The 27,409-nt window shown below is 46.4% G+C and overlaps 1 protein-coding gene and 1 long non-coding RNA gene across 21 annotated transcripts in view; one reads left to right on the plus strand and one right to left on the minus strand.

The window, feature by feature from the left end:
• LOC137545462 (uncharacterized) overlaps positions 1-22,170 on the minus strand; it is a 63,308-nt gene extending 41,138 nt beyond the window's left edge. Inside the window, exons 1-2 of the long non-coding RNA XR_011026043.1 lie at positions 22,102-22,170; positions 20,690-20,762 (exon numbers count right to left, since the gene is read on the minus strand). This is a non-coding gene — a long non-coding RNA (uncharacterized lncRNA). The remainder of the gene's footprint in view (positions 1-20,689; positions 20,763-22,101) is intronic.
• The window catches only part of TENM4 (teneurin transmembrane protein 4), a 1,797,006-nt gene that overhangs the window by 1,218,180 nt on the left and 551,417 nt on the right, over positions 1-27,409 (plus strand). The gene's annotated exons all lie outside the window — the stretch shown is intronic.

Consider the following 27,409-nt stretch of genomic DNA (forward strand, 5'->3'; position numbering starts at 1 on the left):
ACTGGTCAGCAGCACGGCTCAATATAGATGTACCGCTAAACTGAAAGGAAACTGCATAAATACCTATAGATTGCAATTGACCTTTTTTTTTTTCTTTAACAGCACTATTTTAGGCCTGTGTGTTGTTGTTTTGTTGTGTGAAACATATCACATTTTGCATAGTGCATAGTTTAGTGCATCAAAGGATTTTGCATTTGTCTTTGCTCTGAAAGATTCTTTACAGCATAAAATCTACTACCACAAAAAACATTGTAGCAGAACAGCATTCAAACACTTAAAGAGGAACTTCAGCCTATACAAACATACTGTCATTAAGTTACATTAGTTATGTTAATTAAAATAGATAAGTAATATAATCTCTTAGGGCCTGTCTCCACTATCGCGGTTTCCGCCGTGATTCCACAGAGTTTCCCCGTACATGAATTGCACAGGGAAACTCTGCCATAGGGGACAACGGCGCTGCGGCCGAATCGCTTGCGGGAACGATTCGGCCGGAACCCCCTGCAGGATTCGCAGTGGAGGCTGCGAATCTGATAGCCGTGCATGGCACGGCTCATGGGATTCGCCTGCGATCCTGCCCACCTGCTCAGTGCCGGCGTGCGTCTGCGAGACACACGCCGCACTAGTGGAAACGAGCCCTTACCCACCCTGTTTTAAAAGAACAGGCAAATGTTTGATTTCATGAGGGCAGCCATCTTTTTGGTTGAACGGAGGTGATAGGGAGCATGATACACAGTTCCAACTGTCCTGTTTGCTGATCACCCCACCCAGTTGCTAGGCAACGTGAATAACACCATAGGAAATCCCATCATGCTTTGCACAGCATCAGGAAAAAAAGCCAGGGCAGTTTTCTTTGATGGGTGGAGCTTAGCTAAAAATGCAGCTAAAAATTATGCTTTGGTAAGAAAAACAAAGTTCTGATGCTGTGAAACTATTAAAGAGACACCAAGCCTTTTCAGTGTTGCTGAGTAGATTTTTAGTCCGGAGGTTCACTTTAAGCACAGCACTTTGTTCATCACCGGAAGGCTCCTTGCTTCAGTGGGCACCTTCTGGACACTTTTGGACCAAGTTATGGGCCAACCTCAACGTCTATTGGCCATCTCCCTCCCTTCCCTTATAAAGTTCCCTGGTGTCTAGTGCCCCCCCCTCCGTCCCTCTCATATACAGCACCCTGGTGTCTAGTGGACCTCTTCCTTCCTCTATACAGTTCCCTAGTGTCTAATTGCTCCCTCCCTATCCTATACAATCTCCTGTTGTCTAGTGGTTACCTCCCCTATACAGTTCCATGGTGTGTAGTGCCCCCCTCCCTCCCCATACAGATCCCTGGTGTCTAATGGCCCCCTCCCTACCCTGTACAGTTCCCTGGTGTCTAGTGCCCCCCCTTTCTCCCCTATACAGTTCCCTGGTGTCTAGTGCCCCCCTTTCTCCCCTATACAGTTCCCTAGTGTCTAGCAGTCCCCCCTCTCACCTCTAAACAGCTCACTGGTATCTAGTGCCCCCTCCCCCCCTAGCTTTTTCTGGTGATCTAGGGCTTCACCCCAAATATAGGTTCACTGTGTGGCCTAAAATCAGCCCCCCAAAAAAAATAATCCAGGATTATGGAGAAACCACACTTGGCGGGGAGGGGGGGGGAGGGGGGGGGTGGTCAGGGGGGGGGGGGGATTTGGTGGCCTGAATTTGTCATATATGTTCTACCCCTTTACTATGATGCCATCCAATACTACAACACATTTCCCTCTTGATTATTTTGTTGCATTTGGGTGTCAGGAATCCTCCATGTTTACATGGCTTTAATTAGGCAGAGTAATTGTGCTAGTAGAGTCACGGGGTGTGAATAATTTGCATTACTCACCGAGGGACTCAGAATATAATGATTATATGCTGCTGAACTGAGCAGTCATTTCAGAAATGCCTTTTTATTATACAGGAGAATGGACTTGTTTGAATGCGTATGACAGCATGTTACCTGAGTGCTGCTGTGCGGTACATTGTGACTGCTCATTGCACACTATGGAGCAATGCTTCAAGAGGCTACACTTCACATGGGAACCTTTTGCCCAGCACACAGGAAAGCTGCTGGATTAGCCGTGTTGCTTATATCGGTATAGTTCTAAAGGGTAAGCTACGGCCTTCAGCCTTGTGGGAAGGAGTCAGCTGGTGCTCTCATTAATTGGGGAACAGGCTCTATGTTCTTCTCAACAAGGTGCCTCACTTCTGTCTCATAACAGTGACCTCTGGTGGCTGCTGGGAGTATGAGCTGCTATTTACAAGTCTATGTACTATTAATATTATAATTATCGCTGCTGCCTGCATGTTTTAATCAGTTCCTGACACAGCTAATTTAAATCCTCGCTCTGTATGAAGACTTATTTATGCAACGAGTGTAGATTTCAATCTCCCATCACTGTACACTCCCGCCGCTATCGCCGCTCCGTCGCTGCTGATCTCAGCTGTCTACTTACATTGGAGCTCCATGCGAAGCGCTCCTGACTCTGTGATCAGTGTGAGTCAATCACAGTGATCACAGAAGAAAAAAAAGGTTAAAGAGTTTTCGCTCGCTACTATTAAACGCCTCTTGGTTAACAATAGTGCCATTGTCAAATTTCAAATGCAGCAGTCACCTCCACATATGAACTGCAGCATTGACCCCGCATATGAAATGCACCAATCACTTCCACATATGAACTGCAGCATAGACCCCCACATATGAAATGCACCGTCCAACAAATCAACAGAAATTATTGTTTGGGCCCACCAATGGAAGGGAAAATGTCAATCAATTCAATCAGACTAAACATTTTTTTCGGAAATTCAGATCTGAATGATCGTTTGTCAATAGGCACCATTAAAAGATCCGATCGTGCGCTTGACCGTTCAGGAGATTGTACCGTTAATAGAATCCAAAATGCATTGACCATTTCATTTTTGGAGATTAAAAAAATAGAGAGAGAAACACAAAAATGATGTTAATTATTATATGTTTGGCGGTGTGGACACCTGATCTCTGACTGACCCTTGATGGGGAACTTGAGCTAAGCAGGTTAACAATGATGGCTGGTTACAGCAGTCTGGCCGGCCTCTGAGTAATGACATCTATAAGTAGCGGAGGTCAGACAGGGGTGACTCCAGGAGAGGTGAAGGAAAGTTTATAGTGATGTATGGGTCACATGACCGCGCCTTCATAATCCACGTTAGTTTCGCCTGGGTGCTGCTGTGATGTTCCAAGGCGAGTCCAGATAACACTGCGCAGACGCCATCAGGATGGCCAGTGTCAGCCTGTCAACCTTCCAGCCGTCTGTCTAGGCGGAGTGACACGCGCACATATTACTGGCAATAATGACATTGATTATTGGCTATCCGCTGACATTTGTATAGATTGGTTATCTTCCCTTTCACGTGAGTCATCCTTACGCCTCTCCCCAGAGGGACAACATTCAGATTACGACGCCAAGTGACAGACTCATCGCCCTCCAATGTCAATTAACCCGTCCGGCATATAGTGTTACCCTAATCCCAGCGCCTCTGTTTACTCTGTACTCATCAGCAAACATCACTTCTCTGCTGCTCATACAGAAGCGCTGCGGGATGAGGAGAGAGCTCAGGAGATGAATGAAAATGTAGCAACTGGAGGAATACCCAGACTGAGCTGTGACTCAGAAGCACTAGGAAAGTATAAAAGGCTATAAGAGGCCAAAACACCCTCTACTGAAAAAGCTAAATGTAATTTATTCTCTACAAAAGTGCTCCCTACATAGGATCTATATGCAGGCCACCACCAACACCTGTTTGCACACTATTCTGGCAGTTGGACTGAGCAACTACCTTTCACTAACTGCTTTTGAAAATAAATAAAATCCTGAGAATCCCCCTTGAGGAGATGGGTTAGTCCAAAACCTGCCAGTTCAGTCAGATTTCTGCTACCTACTGTGGGGGCTTGTTCACACAGCAGGGGCTTGATTCACAAAGCGGTGCTAACTGTTAGCGCACCTGTAAAAAGCCCTTTAGCACGCCTAAAAGATCTTTTCGCACGCAAAGTTATGCGCGCAAAACTTTACACGCGTAAACCTTTATGCGTGCATAACTTTGCGAGGATTTCTTAAAGCTTTGTGCGTGCTAACTACTTAGCACCCTAGTTAGCACGCCCAAAGCCTTTAGGCGTGCTAACTAGGTTAGCACCGCTTTGTGAATCGAGCCCCAGGTGTTTTCAGCTTTTTTTCGCCCACGTGCGTTTTTTAAAAATGCCCCCCCTGACCGTGTGGACAATGAATGTCTATGAGAAGGTTCATATCGGGTCGTGCGCTGTCCGTTCAGTAAAGCGGTGCCTGTACCATTTTTGAGGCGATTCCGCCTCAATGGAAAGTATAGGAGAAACGCAAAATGCTCACAAAATCGATTTGTGTAGCGATGACGTTTGCGTCTTTAAGAATTAATACATTGTATTTATTCTTTTCTGGGTCAAAGAGTTCACTTCCTGACTTTTGTCAGGGAGTGAATTACAAAACCGCTCGGAAGAAACGCTTAGAAAACCGCTAATCACAAAAACGAATTGCCCTCCTAAGCGACCGGAAATCGGGAAAAAAGGACGCCTCAAAAACAGCTTAACGCGGACGGATATGCGAACGGAACGCAATGTGAACAAGGCCTAAGTGACAGCAGCAAAAAAAATATTTATAGTGCATTTTAACCCTTTGAGAAACATACTTTTTATTTATTCGTTTTTATGTATTTTAAATTTAAACATTTTTTGCAGTAGTGGTCGCCAGCACTATGTTATGTGTCCATGGATATCTCTGCAAGAAAATACACCAGTACAGAATAATCTATATATATAATAGACTAATGCTGCATACACACTTGAGATAACAGTCTTTGGAAAATGAAAGATCACAGACCAATTTACCCCATTCCATGCAGTATGAGAGCCATACTCTACACAGTCTATTCTATGGAGCTGCACTCCCCATCAGATAAAATCTTTGCAAAATGCTGCACACAAAGATGCCCGTACACACTCAAAAGATCAGTATCTGCAAAAGATCTGTTCCCGCAAAAGATACTTTACTGCAAAATTGCATTCATAGTCTATGAGATCTGCAGATCCTCATACACACTTGGTTTAACAGACTTCATCTGCATATCTGGCAATCATCTGCAGATCTGAAAATCCACCCTGTTGAATCTGATCTGCAGATGATCTGCAGATGATTGTCTGTTAAACCAAGTGTGTATGATGATCTGCAGATCTCATAGACTATGAATGCATTTTGCAGGAATGGATCTTTGGCAGGAACAGATCTTTTGCAGATAATGATCTTTTGAGTGTGTACGGGCATCTTTGTGTGCAGCATCTTGCAAAGATTTTATCTGATGGGGAGTGCAGCTCCATAGAATAGACTGTGTAGAGTATGGCTTTCATACTACATGGAAGGGGGTAAAATTGGTCTGTGATCTTGCTTTTTCCAAAGACTTTTATCTCAAGTGTGTATGAAGCATAAGTGCCTCAACCTTCAAACAAGAAGAAGAAGTACTTTGCATGAGAAAATTTATGCGTGCTCAAACACCAAGTTTAAGGCCTCTTTTCCACGGACTGTTGAGCTGTGTGCTCAGCAAGCAGTTACCAGGCAGCAGTGAGCAGATACCAGGCAGCAACAAGCAGTTACCAGGCAGCAGCAAGCAGTTACCAGGCAGCAGTGAGCAGATACCAGGCAGCAGCAAGCAGTTACCAGGCAGCAGCAAGCAGTTACCAGGCAGCAGCAAGCAGTTACCAGGCAGCAGCAAGCAGTTACCAGGCAGCAGCAAGCAGTTACCAGGCAGCAGCAAGCAGTTACCAGGCAGTAGCAAGCAGTTACCAGGCAGCAGCAAGCAGTTACCAGGCAGCAGCGAGCAGTTACCAGGCAGCAGTGAGCAGTTGTGAGAGTTTGAGAGCCATTTCACTGCCTATTCACAGTCCATGGAAAAGAGGCCTTAGGCTAGGTTTCCATTTGTGCGGCGGCATGCGTCTTGCGAGACGCGATGCCGGCACAGCTGTTGCCTCTCGCAGCCGAATCCCTCTAGCCGCGCTATGCACGGCTATGGGATTCGGACAGCTACGGACGAAATTATGCTGCAGGGCCTCAGATTTTTCCTCGGCCACGAATTCGGATGGCTCTCATAGACTTCTATAGGCTGCTGAAATCCATCCGAATTCGTGGGCGGGGAATCGGCCTGTATTCGCAGCAGTGGAAACCCGGCCTTACCCTAGCAAGTCTGACATTGCAAATCTGGCCTAATTGGCTATTCATGAGGCAATGCTCATGCAAATGCATGCACAAACCAATACCACAAAGCAGTCACCCTGCTACATGCTACATTAGCACTATCCGGCTTAGGCCTAGTGCACACCAGAGCGGTTCGGCTGCAGTTTGCGATCCGCTTGCGGGTGCGGATCTGCTAGGGTAATGTATTTCAATGGGCTGGTGCACACCAGAGCGGGAGGCGTTTTGCAGAAACGCATACTCCCGGGCTGCTGCAGATTTTGGATTGCGGATGCGTTTCTGCCTCAATGTTAAGTATAGGAAAAACGCAAACCGCTCTGAAAAACGGCACTTTAGAGCGGTTTGCCAGGCGGTTTTTGTTACAGTAGCTGTTCAGTAACAGCTTTACTGTAACAATACATGAAATCTACTATACCAAAACCGCTACACAAAACCGCAAAACGCTAGCTGAAACGCTGCAGAAAAATAAGAAAAAGCGTTTCAAAATCTGCTAGCATTTTGCGGATCTGCTAGTGGTTTTTGGTGTGCACCAGGCCTTAGTGCACACCAGAGCGGTTTGGCAGCGTTTTGCGATCCACTTGTGGCTGCGGATACGTTTGGGTAATGTATTTCAATGGGCTGGTGCACACCAGAGCGGGAGGCGTTTTGCTGAAACACATACTCCCGAGGTGAGGCATTTTTTGGATTGCGGAGGCGTTTCTGCCTCCAATGTAAAGTATAGGAAAAACGCAAACCGCTCTGAAAAACGGCAGTTCAGAGCGGTTTTGCAGGCGTTTTTGTTACAGAAGCTGTTCAGTAACAGCTTTACTGTAACAATATATGAAATCTACTACACCAAAAACGCTTTACAAAACCGCAAAATGCTAGGTGAAATGCTACAGAAAAATAAGAAAAAGCGTTTCAAAATCTGCTAGCATTTTGCGGATCTGCTAGCAGTTTTTGGTGTGCTCCAGGCCTCCAGGAGCGCCACGGGGAGGATTCCCAATGCCCCCTTTTTATACAACTGGGGGGACCGCAGGGTCCCAGGCTCTCTCACTGCCTGGAAACCACAGCGGCACCCCGGAGGGGAGGCTGGGTGGCGTGGACGACCCCCCCCCAAGTGTGGCCAGCGCCGGGGAGAGCCGTCTGCACCCACCTCCCAATATTAAAAACAGGCACTTACCTTAACGTCCATTGCGTTCTGCTACATGCGCATTAATTTGGGGGCACCACATGAGAAAGGAGAGAAGCATGGGTCACCCCGAGCTTTAGAGCTCAGGGCTGGCTCACATACAGCACTCCAGAAGGGGGGGGGGGGGGAGGACAGGCGCACTCACTCCAGGGTTCATACCACCGGAGCAAGCCATCCACCACCTGCCTCCAAAGGATACAAACTGCACAAAATGCTTTCCATGAGAAAATTAATGCGCATGTAGCAGAACCCAATGGACGTTAAGGTAAGTGGCTGTTTTTAATATTAGGAGGTGGGTGCGGACGGCTCTCCCCAGCGCTGGCCACGCTTGGGGGGGGGGGGGGGGGGGTGGCGGCTGCGCCACCCAGCCTCCCACTCCGGGGTGCCGCTGTGGTTCCCAGGCAGGGAGAGAGCGCATTGCAGTATTGGTTTTTTGACCCTGCATAGTTTGGCATGCGAAAGCAAATGCATATTTGCATGAGCATTGCCTCATGAATAGCCAGCCAATTAGGCCGGATTTGCAAAGCCAGACTTGCTAGGGTTAAACTTGGTGTTTGAGCACGCATACATTTTCTCATGGAAAGCCTACTTCTTCTTGCTTCAAGGTTGAGGCACGTACTCTATTAGATAGATAGATGCGGCGTATGCTACGACGCGGGTTGGCTAGTTTCATTATAATTAACTCTGATATAGTAATAATATTAGAGTTAAGTATAATAATAAAATAGTTTAGTAATAATGATATAGTTTAGTAAACATAAACTATGTGTCCAGGTCCCGGCCAAGCCCCATAATTAGTATATGGTAGTGATGGGAATTCCGGCTCTTCTCAGAGAATCGGCTCTTCTGAATCGGCTCTCATTAAAGAGCCGGCTCTTACGGCTCTCAATCGGCTCTTCATTAAATATCACTAGACACCACTCAGAATCGGAGTAAAAGCCCCACCCCCGTCTCCATGACAACTCCAGACTGCTTCTCTGACTGGTGCAATCCCTCCTGCTACTGCTCTGCTCCGCCCCATACACTCCTACAAGCTACGAGAGGAGGACTACATCTCCCAGCATGCCTCAGCGCCCTTTATTACAGACCAAAGCAGGGCTGTGTGGGGCGGCTGAGGCATCGGCTCTTTTGAAACTGAGAACCGGCTCTTGTCGTTCGCAGCAAAGAGCCGGGTCGTTCGCGAACGACCCATCACTAGTATATGGAAGTAACGCCTGGTATAATAGAACTTCTGATATAGTAAACCTGTTTTTTGGCCCCTGTGGTATTCTGTATTTGGCTATAGTGGAAAGTGGGCGGGACCATGCATCATACATCGGTTGGAGACCCATGAGCCGTGTTCCGTGGGCGGGCTGGCAGCCACTTGTAGCCTGCTCTGTATCTGCACATTACTCTGGGCCTGCGTGGATTACCTCAAAAGCACCAGCCAATGAGACTTGTGCATCCTGTGTAGAATGGTAGGTGTGGTGGGAGGGGGCCCCATCCAAAGTTTTGCAGGGGGGACCAGTGATTTCTAGTTACGCCCCTGTGCCTGTGATAACATTGTCATCCAGGCTGTACAGAAATGTGGACAGAGGAGCAGTACTGTTCCTGCATTATCTGGTGAGACCTATTATTCCTGTCTGTGCAAGCTGTTGTGTGATTGTTGCATGCAAATCCTTGCATATTGAATACTGTGCATTTTGATCTAGCTTAGACACTGTCTGTGCTCGCTTGCTGAAGCATTGAAAAGAAAAAATGACTCCTAATTATTGACTTAAAGAAAATCTGTATCTACAAAAAGTTCCCCTGGGGGATACTCACCTCGGGTGGGGGAAGCCTCCGGATTCTATTGAGGCTTCCCCCAGCAGCGATAAAGCTCCCCGAACAGCCGGGATGTAAATATTTAGCTTCCTGGCTCCAGCGCAGGCTCAGTATCGGCTCTCCGCTCGGAGATAGGCGGAAATAGCTGATTGCTGTCAGTCCGCTCTACTGCTCAGGCACAAGTCTCCAGCACCTGCGTAGTAGAGCGGACCCGACAGAGAACGGCTATTTCCGAGCGGAGAACCACAACAGCGCCCCCTCTGGAGCCAGAAAAGGTAAATATTGCACAGCCTGACAAATTATTGGCTGTGCGTTCCTTGGGCTGCAGTGAGACCGCCGTGGGACACAGGAGGATGGGGGAAGCCTCGATAGGATCCAGAGGCTTCCCCCTACTGAGGTGAATACCCCCCAGGGGAACTTTTTTCACTACAGAGTCTCTTTAAGTAAGATATAGTACTATAGTATACTTTATCTGCTTGAGTATGACCATTTCTGATATAGTAAACTTCTGATATAGTAAACCTCTTTTTCTGGCCCCCTAAACTACTGATGTTTGCCTGGAGTTGGGGAGATGACTTTCTTGCTCCTGAAATGTGGTTTTAAAGTCAACGTTCCAGGTGAACTGGGTCTTTAATTATGAATGTCCTCCTGCTCCTCTCTGCAATTCTCCGATTCTTATTTCCCATTTTTTTGTAATAAGACAGTAGCCGGACTGCGGGGCAGCGGGTGGAAATTGTAGTCTCGTCGGTGCAGGCAGGCGGAGCACAGGAAACTTTGATCAGAGCTCAGTCTCCTGAATCAGAATGACAACTCGCTTCATTGGATTTCAGAAAAGCAATAAAAAAAGAAAAAAAAAACCCCGAGCCCCACTGTGAATAAATTGCTTGTTCCAGCTCATGCATAGCGATGTCTGTTGCCATTTCTATTATGATTCCTTTCTAATTGTGTAAATTACTTGCCATGAAATTCTATACAAGGGCCGCGCGGCGCTCAGACATATGTCGTGCTGCAGGTAGACGTAATTTGTCACCGCTCGAGAGGGATTTGCGTGCCTCTGATCTGGTGGAGGATGCGGGCAGTGACAGGTCCCAAATATCACATCTGTATTTCCATAGCAGCGGTTGGAGGGGATCACTCGTCAGATTCCTCTTGTAGCTCCACCTGCATTGTGGTTTACATTTTTTTATCTCACAAAAAGAATTTAGAGCCTGACTGTGATGCCTTGCACCTCCTATATTTTTAAAGAGGAACTATAGTGAAAATAATGTAATAAATTAAAGGGATACTTAAAGTGGACCCAAACCAAACATGTTTTGAATTAAAAATATTTAGTTGCACCACTCTGACACATACAAAGATAAATAAACACTCTTTCAAGCCTATGAGCAATTCAGTGCATGCTTTTCACCCTTCTCTTTTCATAGCTAGGGTTATACTGGGGGCAGCCATTAGCAATTCCTCCATTGCCAGACAGCATCTACTCCACCAGTTTGCCGGAAAAATGCCGGCAATTTAAAAGGAAGTGAGGGGTTCCTCCAATAAATGTAAAATATTTTATATTTGTCATCATGCAGCTGAAAAAAGGCTGCTATTTATTATTATAATTTAGAAAATAGATTTTATATCTGAAATCTTGTATTTTTAATTTGGGTCCACTTTAAGCCAGGGTAAAAAAATCAGTTTTACTCACCTTTGGCTTCTACCAGCCCCCTGCAGCCGTCCCGTGCCCTCGCAGTCATTCACCGATCCTCCGGTCATCCGTCGCCAGCTAGTTTCGTTTTCGCCGACAGGCCTGGCCGCATGTAGCCTTGTTCGCATTCCCGTCCTCAATAGCTTCCTGCAGCGGGAGCGCAAAGAAGGCAATGCGGGGCCAGGCCTGCACAGGCGCAGTAAGCCTGTTGCCGAAAACGAAACTAGCTGGCGGTGGGGGACTGGAGGATCCATGAGTGACTGCGAGAGCACAGATGGCTGCAGGGGACTGGTAGAAGCCCCAGGTACGTAAAACTGACTTTTCTTAACCCTGACTTAAATATCCCTTTAAATAACTTTTTTTTTTTTTTTTGCAATATTTATTTATAAATGACTTAGTCATTGTTTGTAAAATCTTTCCTCTCCCTGATTCTGAAATGTATCACAGGTGGCGACATCTTTAATCCTGTCAGGTGATCTTGCAATTTTTGTTTACCGAGAGTTAGGAAGTCGGTACAAAATATTCCTGGTATCTCAGAATGCTCTGGGAGGAGAATTTTCTGAGCCGGATCATCCACAAGGCAAACCTAGACAGTTGCCTAGGGCCTGAAAAGAGTCTAGGGGCCTGGCGGATGCTAGCCCCCACCAAGTCTTACTAAAAAAAAGCCAGATGATTAGGGTATATACTGGATTATAAGTCTAGAAATTTAGGACTGACTCACTAAATAAAAGTATAAGGGTTGACTTATACACGAGTCGTGTGCAACACTGAGCACACTAAGTAATGTGTGTACAATAAGTGGGAGGGAATACTGGGCTGCAGGAAGGGGGGGGGTGAATAATTGCAGCACTTGGTGAGCCTGGAGGAGGTATTGGCTGCACTTAAGGGACAGGAGGAGTTAATGGCTGCAATACTGTATGCAGTGCTGTCATTAACCCTTCCTGGTCCCCAAATGCAGCTGTTAATTCTTCCTGGTCCCCAAGTAAAGCCATTAACTTTTCTGGGTAGACTTACGGTATACTTGAGTCAATAAAAAATTCCAGCTTAACGGGATCAAATATTGTAGTTGACTTATACACGAGGTTGACTTATATTCAAGGATATATGGTAATCCTTTTTGGAGGTAAGTATCTAACTTTAACCTTACTTTCTCCTGACAGGTTTGCTTTAAAGTAAATCTATGAGGTAATAGTTTGTGCCCGAGCAGTTCCAATAGCATGAAGGTGTGAATGAGGCAAAACAATACTAAAGCCCCAGTACAACCACAGGCTCTCATGAAATGTGCATGCAATAAAACACCTGAGCTATGAATGAGTAAAGAGGCGTGGCTTAGGCAGTCACACATAATGCCCATGTGACTCAATGGGGAGGAGTTCAGGATAACTGGGTGTTAGCAGGCAGCTGTCAGTTGATAAGGATGTATGAAGCGGTGAAACAGGGATTTTCCATTTTTACTTTTCATAAAATGCAACGTGTCAGAAATTTTTTTTTTTTTTTTTTTGCAGTTTATTTAAAATAACACCCCTTTACATGTTTAGAGCGCAGTTTGACTCTTAAAATGTTGTGTTTGGAAGATATGTGTAGACAGGGCCGGCGCTACCATAGAGGCAAAGGAGGCAGCTGCCCCAGGGCCCCAGAGCTTGTAGGGGCCCCCAGTGGCTACAAGAGGAAAAAAAATTTCAAATCGACCTTATAGTTCCTGAGAAAATCGATTTTAAAGTTTCAAAGGAAAAAAAATACACATTTAAAAACCAGCCGACTTTAATGGTTAATAGCAAATCCACCTTAAAGTCTAGAAACCCTAAATTTGCAGGATATGTTAAGGAGATCATTAGGAATAAGAGGAAAAAACTATTTTTCAAAAAGACCTTATAGTTTTTGAGAAAATCGATTTTAACGTTTTGAAGGAAAAAAGTATACTTTTAAATGCGGTAAATGTCACTTTTAGTAGCAAACCTAACGGTAGTGTAATTTTGCATGCATCAAACGAAAGCGCAATAAATTTCCTGACGGGGTTTCCAGGGGGTCTATACGCAGCCGCAGCGCTTTGGCCAGGGATCGCTATACAGCCGCAATATGGCTGTATGAAGATCCCTGGCATTTTTTTTTCTATTTTCTCAAAAAAAAATTTATGTTTAGAGTGTGGGAATTTTTTTTTTTTAAATTATGTGGGGTCCCCTCTCCTGAAACTTTTTAACCCCTTGTCCCCCATGCAGGCTGGGATAGCCAGAATGTGGAGCTCCGACCGATTGGGGCTTCAAACCCTGACTATACCAGCTGCAAAAAAGGTCCCTTAATGCCAATTTTTGCTCCGGGGTATCTGTTGGGAGGGCCACCAGGTTTATTTTGCCCTGGGGCCCCATTGTTGCTTAAACCGGCCCTGTGTGTAGAGTAGGGATGGTCAATTAAATGGTGAAGATGTATACAGCATAAAAGTGCTGCTGCAATTGATAGATCCACTTCTAAGCTACATAAATTTGTTTAAAATCAGCACAGCATTTGCATCAACATGGACTTGAAAGCATCTCGTTGAGGGCTCGTTTCCACCATAGCGAATCCACATGCGGCGCCGACATGCGGATTCGCTTGGTACATTGAAGTGGCCGGGGCTGTTTCCATATGTGCGGCGTGCGGGAGCGATTTGGCGGCGTGCCAAATCTGCACGACGGGACCCACAGAATTCGCCTGCGTCGGGAATCCATGCGAATCGCCGCTAATGTATTTAATAGGAAAAACGCATGCGTTTTTACCCGCGATTCGCGTGCGATTTCGCACCTTTTTCAATGTTATTTGGCCCTGGCAGAGTCATGGGTAATTTCGCATGGCACCCTGCCATGCGAAATCGCACGCGAAATCGCGGGTAAAAACGCATGCGGAAACGCATCCGCATGCGTTTTTACAAGCGTCGGGATGCCGGCGAAATCGTGTCGCAACAGTGGAAACGGGCCCTGACCACGCCCAGCATAGAGTGTTGTGGATTGAGAGAAAAGTTAGCTGTGGCGTTTCAGCAAGGATTCTGCCGTTTCACGCGAAAGCACAAGTGAGATCACTACAATCCCATAATCCCTCATTTGTCACAGAATATAGCTTTCTGCTCCAAATATTATCTTTAGAACTAAAACCTCCTGGGAGTCAGACAAAGAGCATCTGGCTTCTGTTTCTTTCTGACCTCGTAGTCCCTTTTTCTCCTAAGTTTTCTCCTAGGTGATATCTGCAAAACTTGTAACTAAAATTGCTTTAAAACCATCCAGCAGACGAGAAAATACTCGTTTTGATTGTACTTTTTTCACCTACTGTTTGGTAGTTTTTCAGTTGCAGAGTGCTGAAAAGTTATTTCAACCTCTAGCCGACCTCTTCACGCCAATTGGCGTGAATGCAGTGGCAGCCCCAGGACTGCTACACGCCGCTCCACTCGGAGACTGTTATGGCCCATACTCACGGGCAACTTTTTGGGCCTGTCGCCAGCACACGTGAGCGTGTGGGCGACAGGCCGGCGACAGCTCCTCGCCAGGTCCATCCGCGTACACACGCGGAAGAGGGACCAGTGGCGCGACGGAAGCTGTCGCCGACGTTCCTCCTACCCCTGCCGGAAGCTCCGTATTCCTCAATGGAGGTTGCTGTCGCTAGTCCGCGTACTCACGCGGACTAGCAAGAGTTGCGGCGGAGTTGCGGCGGTGACTGTCGCCAGGCAATTGATCAGTTCAATCGCCTGGCGACATCAGCGGCGGGCGACAGTTCGGGGTGCGCGCCCGTGCAACGGCACATACTCACGGGCGACCCGCGTGTTGCGGCCACAATTGTAGCCCGTGAGTTTGGGCCATTAGACAGCAAAACTGCTGTCTAATTAGGCTGTACAGCGCTGCAATCTAAGGCAGCGCTGTACTGGGGACAGCCGTGTGACAGTGTGAGGTGTGGCTGTCCCCCTGGGACACTAGAGATCACCGTGATTGGCTGGCTGGGGGGAGGGAGGGATTTCTGGGAAAAAATAATAATAAATAGGTAAATTTATTAAAAAAAAATATATATATAAAAAAAAAAAAAAACACTGGGGGAGCGATGAGACCCCACCAACAGAGAGCTCTGTTGGTGTGGAGAAAAGGGGAGGGGTGGAATCACTTGTGTGCTGAGTTGTGCGGCCCTGCAGCGAGGATTTAAAGCTGCAGTGACCTATTAACAACAGAAAAATGGCCTGGTCTTTAGGGGGTTTTACACTGCGGTCCTCAAGTGGATAAACAGAAGATGAAAAATTATTAACGGGAATCTGAAGTGAAAATAAACTTATGATATAATGATTTGTATGTGTAGTACTGCTAATAAACAGAACATTAGCAGCACAGATATGAGTCTCCTATTGTTTCCAGTACAGGAAGAGTTAAGAAACTTCAGTTGTTATCTATGCAAAAGACCTTCTCTGAGCTCTGCAACTTTATAAGTCGTGGACAGCGCTGTCTTTTGAAGCAATTCACACAACCGTCTCTCATTGTTTCTTCTTTGTTTGTTTTTTTCTGCAGAGAAAAGTTCAAAGGGTCACTGCCCTGCTTTGTGAAATCATTTAAAATGCTGAATGTATTGTGGAAATTATTAGAGAATGATGCAATCTTATATTAAAAAAGCTATATGTATATATGTATACCTGATGTACATTTTCACTCCCAAAGAAACGTCTAGCCGATTCCTGACTGTACTCAGCAGGGCAGCCTCTGCTCCTAATGTTTGGTATTGCAGTAGATGGTTTCCAGTTCTGGGTATGTTTCAATATAGAATGGGACCACCAGTGCAGAGATAGCCTCCCCTCCTTCACTCACTTCCCTTCTTTCTAAAAGGTCTGGTGGCAAACAGAAGGAGCTAAGGCCGGATGTTGCCTGGGACAGGGCCGCCATCAGGGCATCACAAGGGGAACTGCTGTATGGGGCCCAAGTGAACCTGGGGCCCAGCGAACAGTGCCACACACTGGCTCCACCTGCAGTCTTGTGTCTGTCCTTCTTGCTGCCTATTAAGGTGGTGAGAGATGTCGGGAGGCTCATCCAGGAGTTATCTTAGTCAATTAGTGAATAAAGTAAACATTAAATGAATGGGAGAAAAGGTTTTATACTTACCTGGGGCTCCTTCCAGCCCCCTGTAGTCTGTCAGCTCCCTTTATACCCTTCCAGTCCAATCCTTGAGCTCCTGTAAAGTCTGTACTATCTAGCTGGGTTTCGGGGCACTGCACATGCATTGTTCAGGGCCACGCCCCTCCATCGTGCCCCCATTGCTGGGGCTCGTATTGAACTGAACATGCGCAGAACACTCCTAGCCATGGAAGCGCATGAAAAGCAGACGCACTGACGTTAGTTTGTTCAGGCCTGAAAAGATTGTAATTTGCTATGTAGTGGCAAAAGGAGGTGAGGGGGGCCCAGTAGGTTTGCCCAGCATGGGGCCCAAACATTTCTGATGGCGGCCCTGGCCTGGAACCCCTTTTCACCTGAGTCCATCTCTGTCCTGCCTTACCTACATTTTTCATCTGTTCAAGTCTTTCTTTTCTCACTTGAAGGTGGCTGAACATCAGCAGGACCGGATTTCTGGAAAGGCCACACGGGCCCGGGCCTTGGGCGGTAGCAGCCCAGGGGGAGCACCTGGACAAAAAAGAGGAGTTGCTACATAGTAAAGAGGAGGCTGAAAATGGATAAAGGGAAATTGATGCCTAAGGGCATGAAAAAAAGAGCTACAGTAAATGCATGATATACAAGAAAGAGAGGGTCTGCATACATGGATGATTCACGTGGAGTATGGGGCTGCACATGGAATGGGAGGGGCTGCTGTACATGGATGATACAAATGGAGGAGGGGGCTGCAAGTGGAATGGGAGGAGACTGCAGTACATGGATGATACACATGGAAGAGGGGGCTGCAAATGGAATGGGAGGGGCTGCTGTACATGGATGATACACATGGAGGAGGGGGTTGCAAACAGAATGGGAGGAGGCTGCAGTAGATGGATGATGCACATGGAAGAGGAGGGTGCACATGGAATGGGAGGGGCTCCTGTACATGGATGATACACATGGAAGAGGGGGCTGCACATGGAAAAGGAGGAACGCTGCTGCACAAGAAAGGGGAGACATCTCACACTTGGCGTAGAACATACATGTCAAACTCCGGCCCACGGGCTCTCAGAGCCTTAACATTTTGCTCTCAGGTGGTTTTCCCACTTTGCATTATGTTTGGCCCACTCTAGACCACCACAGAAGCCATATTGGAGGTGAAGCCCTAAAACGCCAGGGAAGCCATATGGGCGATGGGGAAAGCACTAAACATTTGGGGAACTTTATAGGGTTAGGGAGGGGGACCTCTAGACACCAGAAAATTGTATAGGGAAGGCAGTACAACTAGACAACAAGGAACTGTATAGGGGTTAGAGAGAACTTTGTAAGGGAGGGAGGTGGCCACTAGATATTGAGGTTGGCCCGCGACTAGGTCTCAGTGTACAATTCCCGCCCACTTTGTATTTGAGTTTGACACCCCTGCCCTGGCCTAGAGGCACAAAAAGTATAAATCCGGCCTTGTGAACATGCCCCTACATTGATTCTGATAATATGGAGGGTGCTACAGGCAGAAGGGTTGCCGGGCATCTTGAAGTGCTCCTGATGTTGTGCATCAGAGGCAAGACTTCCATCAGGTCCAGATGTTTTAGCACATCCACCATCCCACTACTTTCACATATGGGTACAAGGCGTGGTGGTTTAATGTTTAGCGACGCGTCATCCAAGTCTGACAGATTTGGAAGTTTCTATAATGTGGCATCAGCAGAGGCAGAATGGTCGTCAGCATTGATGGATTAAAGGACACCTGAAGCCAGGGGCGTAGCAATAGGGCCCTCCCTCAACTACAGTATTAGCTCTCTATTGGGCCTGTGCTCATAATAATCACTTCTATAGATACTTTAAATAGTGTTAATCATTAACAAGCTGTTCCCCATCCCCTTCTTGCCCCTCTGACACTGTAGCTGCCATTGGCAGGTTTTGGTGCGCCGTATCAATTGTTATGTATAGAATGCTTGGGGGGCCCCAATGTAAAACTTGCATCGGGGCCCACAGCTCCGTAGCTACGCCACTGCCTGAAGCAAAAATAAACGAATGAAATAAATGATTGTATCTATCCTTCTCCTAAAAATGACTTTTTAATATATTCCACAGTTTTATTTTATGTTTAAATCTACTTTTTAAGTTTTACTGTTTTATTGTTTTTGCTCAATGACACATTGATTGAGCTAAAATGTATGAACAATTGATCCTTTTTATCTCTTTCCTGCTCTCAGAAGCCAATTTCTGCTAGGAAAGTGTTTTATGGTTGCAATTTCTTATCAGTGAGGGTCACACTGTAGTCACTTCCTGTCTGAGTCAGGACTGAGTCAGCCACTTACATACCTGATATTTAACTCTTTCAGGCAGAGAAAGAAAAAAAGGAACACAGCATAGTTATTTGTGTGCTTGGCACTGTACATACACATGTCTATCTCATCATGTCACGTGTCACCTCGGGTGTCCTTTAAGATGTAATGAGGCCCTAGGCAAGGTAGTAGATTTGGCTCCCCCTTGTGGTCCTTTTGGTAAGCTGAAGTGGAGAGAGGTCAGCAGAGGCGCCTCTAGGCACCAGCTGATAAGCCAACTGCCTGGAGCGACAGATTTATCTGGGGGCGCTTCCAGGGAGAAAAAAAGTTTATTTTTCCTGTCCTTGGAGACTGAAAACTGAGGATGCAGAGATAAAAAGTTCTAATGAAAGCATCGGCTGCTCAGCCTCTCATAAGGAGTCTACAAAACTTTTGTCTACAACTCTTTGTATGACAGTAAAGTTGGCAGGTGGGCCCCTTGACACCAACTAGGCCCCAGGCACCTGGCTAGGTTGCCTGGTGGATAATCCGGCTCTGGGCCCGTCAGGCTCTGTGGACCCGCTGTCCCATCACTGTCATCTCTGAGCCTGTATATATGGATAAAGAGCGTAAGCGGCACAACGTGTACCTGAATGAGCAGAGCTGGATGTCGTCAGAGGAACCTCCAGGCTTGGCATTAATGTGTGTGCTCTCTGTCCCACCTTCCCAGTCCTCAGCATGTATAACAGCACAGGTCACACACGGTTTCCCGGGGCCAGCCGGGTCTATTTCCTGCATAGTAACAAGGAATACATGGAGGAGTTGTGACAAGGTGGGAGCTTCATAGTAACGAGGAATACGTGGAGGAGTTGAGGAGGTGGGAGCTTCATAGTAACGAGGAATACGTGGAGGAGTTGTGACGAGGTGAGAGCTTCATAGTAACGAGTTGAGGAGGTGGGAGCGCAGTAAACAGATCTGTTTATGGTTGATTATGTGAAGTCCGCTGAGAACAGAGGGAGGACCATCTCTTCTATTTACTCCTCAGATTGTCTCATCTCCAGCAGCATGCTCCGTATATATATTGTGTGCCACATCTCATTTAAGATCACTGGAGGATGTAAACGTTCATAGATAGCTGCTGGTCTTCAGAAGAAATCAGCTTCCCAATTCCTCGGAATTCAGATTTCTGAGTTTCGGTTCAGAAATCGGCTTTCCGCGGTGGAAATCGGTATGAGAAAAACGGAATTCCATGGAAATACAGCATTACCGAGGCTCGAAAATTTTAAAGGGAACCAAGCACCATTTTTAGCACCCAGATACCCAAATAATGTACGGTATCTCATTAATTTAAAAAAAAACATTCCATTTTACCTCTTCATTTTACATTTAAAGGGACCCTGAGCTGAGGCTTAAAGCGAAATTTGGACTTACCTGGGGCTTCCTCCAGCCCTACGTAGCCTGTGAGCTCCCCCAGCGTCCTCCTGGCTCCTCTCCCGGTCCCTTTGGCAGCTCTGTTAATCAGCAACCCCGGCCTGAAGTCGGCCGTGTGCACCCCAGCCACGTACACTAGGAGTCATCGCACCAGTTGGCATGAGAGTCCTGCGCATGCGCGGTTCTCTAAGACATCAGGACCGGGAGAGGAGCCACAGTGCAGTGCTGCCGAAGATGCATGTGCTGCAGTATACAGGGCCGGATTTGTACTCTTTACCGCCCAAGGCCAATGTCACCAGCTGCCCCCCTTCGGTATAGGTAGTGAGATGACCCCTCCCCTCTTTCCTCCAATATAGGGAGCCAGATGACTCTCTTAATCCCTCCTTTTCCCACCCCTTTCAGTATAGGTAGCCAGCTCGCCATCACACCACAGCAGCCATCAGTGTCACTCATTTCTCCACTCATCTCCAGTGCAGAAGCTTCCTCTTCCTTTCCGTCTCCAATGCTGCCCAAGTCCATAGCCGCTGGCCACAATGCAAACATGCACAGAGAGCAAGGTCGCTGCTGCACAGGCGGCTAGCAGCAGAGTACTCGCTTGCCTGATCTCCCTGCATTGCAGCATTTGCAAACTTGCCCCAGTTTAGCCTGCTGATTTGCTGCCCTTGTTTCTGTGGTGCCCTAGGCCATGGCCTAGGTGGCCTTGCCCTAAATCCGGCCCTGACAGTATATAAATACATAATAACCTAACAGCCTAAGTTATTTAATGGGCTGGTTCTTTGATTTGCGCACCTGTTCACTGGGATAAAGTGGGCAATGTCAATAACATGTTGCATTCAGTCATATCAATTTGTTTGATGTGCCGGTATTTGAAAACAACCTCCGCCTTGCTTTTACGCTGGCTTACCATTCTGCTTTAAATGAATCTATTGGAAGGAAAAGGTCACCTGTGCTATTGACAGTGGAATGCTCCTCGCCCGTCGTTCTCTAATACTCACATTAATACTTTTATATCTCTCCTTTCACAAAGACGTTCCCTTGTTGTAAAGCTCCATTTTCATTGCCAAGTACCTAGAAGAAAGAAAAAGAAGTCATGAATTGAAATATGTATATAAGGAGGATTCAGTGCAGATGATAAGGTTCCCTGGTAGGCAATGCTATAAAATCTCTTCTTAAAGAGAGGGAAAAAAAATCTTTCCAAGGTCATTATTATTAAGTATCATCAGCTAAAATAGAGGAGAGAAGAGCGTAGAGCGTGTGCGCAGAATGATGAAATACTCACCTCCTCCTGTACAATCCCAGGCATTATTTTCAATAAATGGAAATGCATTGTAGAGCAGAACTATCTATATTATCAGGCTGGAATATGCAGGGCTTGTTTAGCGAGATAAAAGGGAAAAGCGCTACAGAACCCAGTAAGCTGTCTGTTTTTTCATGTACTTATTGTTCTCAACCAACTTTATTATATAAAGTCCATACAGTGAATCCATGCCTGGCTATCAGGTTAGCAATTGATGTTTTACTTTTGTTCATCGTTTACCAGGATCATCGGTTTGCACCACGCAATATTAGATAGGCAGTAATGTGAATCGGTTATTGGTGGAAATGCCGCTAGGGCTAATTCTGTGCTGCTTGCTTCAGTGCAAAGTTACCAAGCTGTTGATTACATGCAACTCCCATCCTGTTGCCCCCACCTTCCTGCACTTCCATCATCTGCCCCACCCACCTGCTGCCCCACCTTCCTGCACTCCCATTGGCTGCCCCTCCCACCTGCTGCCTCACCTTCCTGCACTCCCACTGGCTGCCCCTCCCACCTGCTGCCCCACCTTCCTGCACTCCCATTGGCTGCCCCTCCCACCTGCTTCCTCACCTTCCTGCACCCCCATTGGCTGCCCCTCCCACCTGCTGCCCCACCTTCCTGCACTCCCATTAGCTTCCCCTCCCACCTGCTGCCCCCACCTACCTGAACTCCCATTAGCTGCCCCTCCCAGTCACCTGCTGCCCCCACCTACCTGAACTCCCATTAGCTGCCCCTCCCAGTCACTGCCCCACCTTCCTGCACTCACATTAGCTGGCTCTTCCACCCGCTGCCACACCTTCCTGCACTCCCTTTAGCTGCCCCTCCCACCCTTCGAGTCACTGCCCCACCTTCTTGCACTCCCATTAGCTGCCTCTCCCATCCTTCCAGTCACTGCCCCACCTTCCTACACTCCCATTTGCTGCCCCTCCCAATCAAATGCTAAAAACTCACCAGGCGGGGCATTTGGGCTTGGGCCTAAATCAGACTGCACCAATAGAAACGGTTTACCATGACATCCTTTAAAGAGGAACTCCAGCCTAAACAAACATACTGTCATTAAGTTACATTAGTTATGTTAATTAAAATAGATGGGTAATGTCTCTTACCCACCCTGTTTTAAAAGAACAGCCAAATGTTTGATTTCATGATGGCAGCCATCTGTTTGGTTGAAAGGAGGTGACAGGGAGTATAAGACACAGTTCCAACTGTCCTGTGTCCTGAGCACCTCTCCCAGTTGCTAGGCAACATGAATAACAACATAGGAAATCCCATCATGCTCTGCACAGCATCAGGGAAAAAAAGCTTCGGCTTTTTTTCTTTGATGGGTGGAGCTTAGCTAAAAATGCAGCTAAAAATGATGCTTTGGTAAGAAAAACAAAGTTCTGATGCTGTGAAACTGTTAAAGAAACACCAAGCCTTATCAGTTCTGCTGAGTAGATTTTTAGTCAGGAGGTTCACTTTAAGTTGCTGCTGTACTTGCATTTTGCAGATCACAAACTATCTGCAAAACCTGGAAAAACCTCATAGAGTGGAAAACAACCGTAAGACAGGAGTAGAGTAAGGCTGGTTTCACACCAGGACGTTAGAGGGGACGTTAAGGTCGCATAACGTGCCCCTAACACAACGCCTGGTGGTGTTGGAGCAGGACGCTACCAAGAGCTGTGTTACAAGCAGCTGTTGGTGCGCCTGCTCTGTCGGAGGCACTGCGGAGACCACGTGAGCGGAGCTCTCTGCATCACGTGGTCCCGCCAGCCAATTCGCGTCCGCTCCAAGAAGAAAACACTGCAAGTGCAGTGAATATTAAGTAGCCATGTGCCTGGCTACATAGCGGCCTCTCCCCGCCTCCTCTCCGCCCCAAAAATAAAAAAACCCACCCGTACTGAGCATGTGCAAACAGTCTAACGTGGCTTCGCCGCGTGTAAAGTACTGCATGCAGTACGTTATGTAGACGTGCTGCGTTACAATGTAACGCAACGTGGGCACTGTGAACAGCCCGTTGATTTTTCATTGCTGTGCGTTGGGGTGCATTACAGGCTGCACTAACGTGTGCCTGTAACGTCTCACTGTGAAAGCAGCCTTAACAAGTATTTTGCCAGCGCAGTAAAGAGTCACTATCACAAAAAGGTCATTTTCGGCCGTTCACCATTGCTTTCCAAGTGACTTATATGGAGGTAACACAGACATATCAGTAGGTTGGGTAACGATGATGACCGCAGTGCAAAAAAGGATTTAAAGGAAATTGGGCCTTAGACAAGATAGTATTTTTTTGATCACGGCTGGTGATCACCTGGCTTTGTTTAATATGACTTGGCGGTGGCTAATGGGGATAATCAATGAGATGCAAATCATTTCGAATTAATGCAGGATTATGCAAATGTTTGCAAATTTATGCAGCTTGAAAACAGACCAATCAAATTTTACCTCTGAAGGATTTGATTGGTTCATGTTCAAGCTGCATAAATTTGCATACAATGTTTGCATAATGCTGCATCAACTTGAAATTATTTGCATTTCATTCACCATCCCTATTGGCTAGCGTCCACCAGGCCCCTAGGCTCTCTCTAGGCCCTAGGCAACTGCCTAGGTTTGCCTTGTGGATGATCCGGCTCTGCCACAGAGAAACACTGCACCACGCTGAGAAGATGTGAGTCTCACTCCTTGGGGTCAGGCCATTCTGTCGCCTACGGAGGACAGCGAAAGAGGCGAGATACGTTTAGTGTGGAAGAGAAGGGTGCTGCAGTGGATTTATCATGGCCGGCAGCACTGTGACCAGAATCCACCTTCTCACTGCATCTGTGTGATCAGATATTGCTGAATTTCCATAGCAAAACAGTGTGCGGCTCCCTGATATCAGCTGCCAGCTATTGATCTGCTCTGCTGTATCATGAGTGGGACGCTGCCCCTTCCACCACTGTGAAAACAAGCATATGCCACGTACAGTATCAGAGGCCGCTAATGGATCCGCGCACAAAGAACCACCGTGTACCGCGGCGATAAACATGCCTGAATTATCCATGAGCAGCGAGAATTCCTCATTGCTGATTCCTACCCAATCACATCAAATCTACATCCAAACCCCAAACTCCAATCACATAGAAATGTACTCCAATCACATAGACATGTACTCTAGTTACATAGTAATGTACTCCAGTTACATAGAAATATACTCCAATCACATAGAAATATACTCCAGTCACATAGAAATATACTCCAGTCACACAGAAATATACTCCAGTCACATAGAAATATACTCCAGTCACACAGAAATATACTCCAGTCACATAGAAATGTACTCCAGTCACACAGAAATATACTCCAGTCACACAGAAATATACTCCAGTCACATAGAAATGTACTCCAGTCACACAGAAATATACTCCAGTCACATAGAAATGTACTCCAGTCACATAGAAATGTACTCCAGTCACATAGAAATATACTCCAGTCACATAGAAATGTACTCCAGTCACATAGAAATGTACTCCAGTCACATAGAAATGTACTCCAGTCACATAGAAATATACTCCAGTCACATAGAAATATACTCCAGTCACATAGAAATATACTCCAGTCACATAGAAATATACTCCAGTCACATAGAAATATACTCCAATCACATAGAAATATACTCCAGTCACATAGTAATGTACTCCAGTCACATAGAAATATACTCCAGTCACATAGAAATATACTCCAATCACATAGAAATATACTCCAATCACATAGTAATGTACTCCAGTCACATAGAAATGTACTCCATTCACATAGAAATATACTCCAGTCACACAGAAATATACTCCAGTCACATAGAAATATACTCCAGACACATAGAAATATACTCCAGACACACAGAAATATACTCCAGACACATATAAATATATTCCAGTCACATAGAAATATACTCCAGTCACATAGAAATGTACTCCAGTCACACAGAAATATACTCCAGTCACACAGAAATATACTCCAGTCACATAGAAATATACTCCTGACACATAGAAATATACTCCAGTCACATAGAAATATACTCCAGACACATAGAAATATACTCCAGACACACAGAAATATACTCCAGACACATATAAATATATTCCAGTCACATAGAAATATACTCCAGTCACATAGAAATGTACTCTAGTCACACAGAAATATACTCCAGTCACACAGAAATATACTCCAGTCACATAGAAATATACTCCTGACACATAGAAATATACTCCAGACACATAGAAATATATTCCAGTCACATAGCAATATAATCCAGTCACATAGAAATATATTCCAGTCACATAGCAATATACTCCAGTCACATAGCAATATACTCCAGTCACATACAAATATATTCCAGTCACATGTAAATATAAAACAGTTAGGGCCCGTTCACATCTAAAACTGCAAACCCTTGCGGGAGTGATTTTTCTGCGATTAACGCGGAAAAATCACTGGACACTGCGGCGGTTTTGGAGCGATCGCGATTAGCGTGCTTCGCACGCTAATCACAGTCGCTAAACGCGAAACGGTAATCGCCGGCAAACCACTGCATGCAGAGCGTTTGCGGTTAACGCTAATCGCAAACGCGGCAGTAAGAACACTGCCATTTGCTTCAATGTGTAGCGGTTTCCCATTTCAAAGGGTAGTAAGAATCCTTCTGAACAGCCATACTGTCCTCAAATTACCCCCCTTCTTCCAATCCCACGTCTCTTATATTTATATTGTCTCTATTTGGGAGGGGCAGTTAATGTATGTGCTTGTGATGACATCACTGCACACATCACATTGTTGACCATCTGGGAGTTTCAAGTGGTTCAGGCACTTCAGCTCTGTTCTCTGCCCGAATGAGAGGAAGTAGAGTGGTCGCATGGGAGGAGGGGCGTGGCCACCTGCATGATCTGAGGGGAGGAAAGCACAAGTGAGTATGCTCAGACACATTACTTTGGAGTTAGAAGTAGTCTCCGCAAACAAAGCGTTTAAGCCTCGTACACACGCCTGACTAAAGCCACCTGAGGCGGCCAATAAGGACTTCCTCAGCCGCCAATCAGGAGTGTGTACGGCAGCCGCCGACCCCCGACTCCCAACATGCCAGCAATCCGCCAGGTGGATCTACTTAATCCCACTCAACCCCCCCCACCCCAGACCCTATTGTGTGCGAGCTACGTGACGTTACGCATGCGCTGCTCGTCATTCCACCGTCACCCTCCGTCATAGTTGCTATGACGGAGGGTGACGGTGGAATGACGAGCAGCGCATGCGTAACGTCACGTAGCTCGCACACAATAGGGTCTGGGGCAGCACGTCGTCCGCTATAAAGTGATCGGTCTGGGTGCTGTTAGTGGTGCTTATCGTTCTATCGATTCAAATGTAGAAATTATTCTTTTAGTCAGATCAGATTGGTTATCATTTTACCCCCAATTCCTTAACCCAAACAATCAACAGTTATGAGGCCCACCAACTGTGAGGAAAATGATAGCCAATCTCTGGGAAATTGGCTCGTTGATGGGCACCTTAAAGGTGATCTAATTCATGATCCAATTTCTAGCGAATAATCGTTCGAGCGATCAGATAATTCTGATGGGAAGTGAAATCGTTCACTACACCATCAACAAACATTTGCTTCCTACCTATCACAATCGACAAGAAAATCCAAATTTTGGTTTGACAAAAATTCAATTTGGCGACTATGTTTATATAATAGTTCTTAATCGATTAATCAACGGAGATGATTTACAACCATTCCGATCAGAATTATCTGATCGCTCAAACATTTTTTGCTAGAAATTGGACCGTTAGTGGCCACCTTAAGGCTAGTTACACACCAGGACGTTGCGTTTAGGGGACGTTATAGGGCACATAACGTGCCCCTAACGCAACGCCTGGTGCTCTCTGATGTGGACGTAATAGTGAGCCGCGTTGTGCAGCTCACTCTGGCGTCCGTGATGTATACTCTTGGACGCATGCGGCATCACGTGGTCCCGCCCGGCCAATCGCCGCACAGAGCGGCCGCTCCAGGAAGTAAACACTGCACGTCACTGAGTGCAGTGAATATTAATTAGCCATGTGCCCGGCCGCTCTCCCCTCCTCCCCAACATGACTTAGCATGTGCAAACAGTCTAACGAGGCTTAGCCGCGTAGAACGCACAGCATGCAGCACTTTGCTGCGTTACAATGTAACGCAACGTGGGCAGTGTGAACAGCACACTTGTGTTACATTGCTGTGCGTTGGGGGAGCGTTACAGGCTGCACTAATGTGCGCCTGTAACGTCCCTGTGTGCAAGAAGCCTAGGGCCCCTTTCCACTAGGGCGTTTGCGACTGCTTAATCGCAAAACCGCTAGTGATTTTAAAATCGCTACGGTTTGCTTTTTAACATAGGAATCGCGGTAGGTAATTTCCACTACCGCGATTCGGTTTTTACTTGATCGC

The sequence above is a fragment of the Hyperolius riggenbachi genome, chromosome 2 (assembly GCF_040937935.1).
Source record: "Hyperolius riggenbachi isolate aHypRig1 chromosome 2, aHypRig1.pri, whole genome shotgun sequence".
Classification (NCBI taxonomy): Eukaryota; Metazoa; Chordata; class Amphibia; order Anura; family Hyperoliidae; genus Hyperolius; species Hyperolius riggenbachi.